The sequence below is a fragment of the Beta vulgaris genome, chromosome 6, assembly GCF_026745355.1.
Source record: "Beta vulgaris subsp. vulgaris cultivar EL10 chromosome 6, EL10.2, whole genome shotgun sequence".
Taxonomy (NCBI): Eukaryota; Viridiplantae; Streptophyta; class Magnoliopsida; order Caryophyllales; family Amaranthaceae; genus Beta; species Beta vulgaris.
This window is the reverse complement of record NC_079207.1, coordinates 17,026,778-17,029,809: the sequence shown is the minus strand read 5'-3', so window position 1 is coordinate 17,029,809 and position 3,032 is coordinate 17,026,778. Positions and strand designations below refer to the sequence as shown.

The window sequence follows — 3,032 nt, the reverse complement described above, 5'->3', positions numbered from 1 at the left end:
TTTTTAAGAGAAAATGTTGAAAAAGGTTTGATTAAACTTGAGTTTTGTCAAACTGATTATCAGATTGCTGATATCTAACTAAGCCTTTGCAAAGAGGTAGATATGAAAAATTAAGGCTTGAGTTAGGGTTTAAAAATTAAGTGATTGTTCCTATGTCATTCCCCCATGTTTGAATCAATTTGAGTGACTTTGTGTGCTAAAAATAATTGTGTTTAATTGCCTAAGACCATTGCAAATTGGAATGTTGCAAGACATAAACATGAACTCAAAGAAATTAAACAACTCACAAACACTACTACAATAAAGCCTAAAGAGACCCCCTAAAATGTCGTTTAGAGACCACATGAGAGGTGGTCTTCAGCTCACAGGTCTCTCAGGATAAATAACCACTTATTGCGGGTGGTTTCTTAATTGATAAAAGAGACCACTTCCTTAAAATAGTGGTTATTTAGGAATTTAAATAGGAAAAAAAGAAGAAGGATAAGACGCCACATTTTACAGATAGGTGGTCTTTTTTATCTTACAAAGAAATCATTTTTAATACGTAGGTGGTCTTTTTAATCATTTCTTAAAACACCACTTGAAAGAAAAAGGTGGTCTCTTTAACCTGTTTTTTTTTTTTTTAAAAAAAACAATAAAAATATTTTAATATTATTATACGCGCTCTTCTCCAATCTGTTTCACTTGCTCCTAATTTACATATATATAGAACATTTAGGCACTTGTATTGAAATAATTCAAATGACTTTAAAATTGGAATACTTTTTCATTCATTTAATATCATTCACTACAAAATCACATATAATGTTTAAAAGATTCCAAAAATTCAACTAAGTTATAAAAAAATAATAGAACACCTAGGCATGTTTCTTCCAATTCATGTGCACAAAAATAGAAGCACCTCCCTAATCCCGCTCAAAAAGAAAATACACACTCCTAATTAAAATGGTCATTATCTTCCAATTCTTCTTCATCCACTTGTTTATATTCATCCACATATTTGATCCACAAGACTATGAGCTCATCAAGCTTATTTTGAGAAAATTCAGTTGTAACTCCGCCAAAGTACTGCAAAATATAAAAGATAAAAAAGATAAACATACAAGCTGAATATGCTATAACAAAATAATTTATCGACACATAACAAATACATTCATAAATATAATATCAGTGTTCTTAAGAATGTTACGTTACAAGGAATTGCTTGTCGCCTTTACATTAGGCGTCCCATAATTGATGGGGAAAATTAAAAACCTGCACATGCCTGATGTTGTCTACATAGCAAACTAATGCAAAATTTACAACATGATCCAAAAGCTCATTGAAAAGTGCAAATTGATGATAAGAATGGAACCATCATATTGATTCCATACAACTGATATCATATAAAAAAGTAACCGCTAGATTTACTATGAATTTGATGTAAAAATCATATAGTTAAACTATCAAAGTAGTTGGTCTGCGAAAACGAACACAAAGTACGAGGTACATATTGTTAATTATAAATTTCATAGATGTATTATGCTGCTCAATCGAACAAACCAAAAAGAACAAAAAAAAAAATTCAATCGGGTGACAATTTCCATTGAAACTGATAATTGAATTAAGCGAAGCAAACAATGAATTAAGCGCACAAACCCAAAAGGAAATTTACAAATATTCAAATTAAGAGGAAACCCATATCTGAGAACAACAACAAACCTGAATTAAAACGAAAAGTCGAGCTTCAATCTCCGACAACAGGGGTCAGATTTCTCTCGCCAAAATCGAGCAACTCCAAGCAGCAGTCGCAAGTTCTAGCAATCAATTCAAAAGAAACCTTGTGGGAACCAACATAATACAAGATGAAAATATATTATTGGAAACTGTCAAAATTCGTGTGAGCAAAATTCAGTATGAGCAGTAGAAAACCTTGCCTTGATCCCTTGAACCGCTTGAAGTAGGTTTAGCGAGAGTGTGAGAGAGTAGTGGAAGATCAGTTTAAGTTGCTTTGTTTTGATAGCGTTTTTTTTTATAGTTATTATATACTTTTTTTTTTTAAGGAGTTAGTTATTATATACCTGAAAACACGTACATGAATATATGAAAAAAAAAATTTTAAAATATAAAATCAAAATAACCACTTAATAGGAATAAGTGGTTTCTTTAATATTAAAAACTTTTGATAAGGTTCAAAAAGACCACCTTTTTAAAGAAGAGGTCTCATTTATTATGTCATAACAAACCACCTGTGGAACAAATTAGGTTTTTTTTGCTAAATAATCACTCATGTCATTAAAGAGGTCTCTCATAAGTGATACTTTTGCACATATTTGTAGTAGTGAAATGTCACATAATACTCCCCTTACTGTTCCTAAGGTTACAAAACATGCATGATATGAAGGACATTGATATGTAGCATTAGTTGTTCCTATAGCACAAGTTCCTTAGCATTTATTTTCTTTCAAAAATTAAAACTCATAAAAATCCGAAAAATCCGAAAAATCCCAAAATAAGGGGAATCAGATTTAATTAAATCTTGATTCTTATTTATTATCTTTTCGTTTTGTTTTCCTTTTTATTTTTATTTGCTTTATTTTTTCCCGCGTGTCATAATTACTATTACATGCAAAACTTCCTCCTTTAATTCATCATAAGAAACCGTGTTCCTCTAAACTCTTCATCTTCACCATAGCCGAAACCTTCATCACACCTCTTGATACTCCATAAAAACCTCAAATCCTTCCCAAATCATGGCAAAAACATCAAGAAACTCTCCTTTTCCCACATCAAAAACTACCAACACTTCAAAAATGGAAAATACTTCATCTCCAACCAAAACCCTTGAAACCGACATAATTCAAGAAAATCCCATAGAGGAACAACAATTAGAATCTCCTAGAAGGAGTATGCGTAGAAGAAAGTTAATTGGGAAGACGATGAAGAAGAAACCCCGGAACAATCTCAGGGGGAAGAAGAAGAAATCACACCTGTTCCTTCCAAGGGAACTGTTTCTTCATCTTCCAAGAAACGGGTCGAACGAAGTGAATCTA

At 31.7% G+C, this 3,032-nt stretch overlaps 1 long non-coding RNA gene across 1 annotated transcript; it reads right to left on the bottom strand.

The window, feature by feature from the left end:
- Window positions 1-742: 742 nt before the first annotated feature.
- On the bottom strand, window positions 743-2,262 carry LOC130591976 (uncharacterized). The gene is made up of 2 exons (XR_008969963.1): window positions 1,702-2,262; window positions 743-1,068 (listed from the first exon to the last, which is right to left on the bottom strand). It is a non-coding gene; the product is annotated as an uncharacterized LOC130591976 (long non-coding RNA).
- Between the last annotated feature and the right edge of the window lie 770 nt (window positions 2,263-3,032).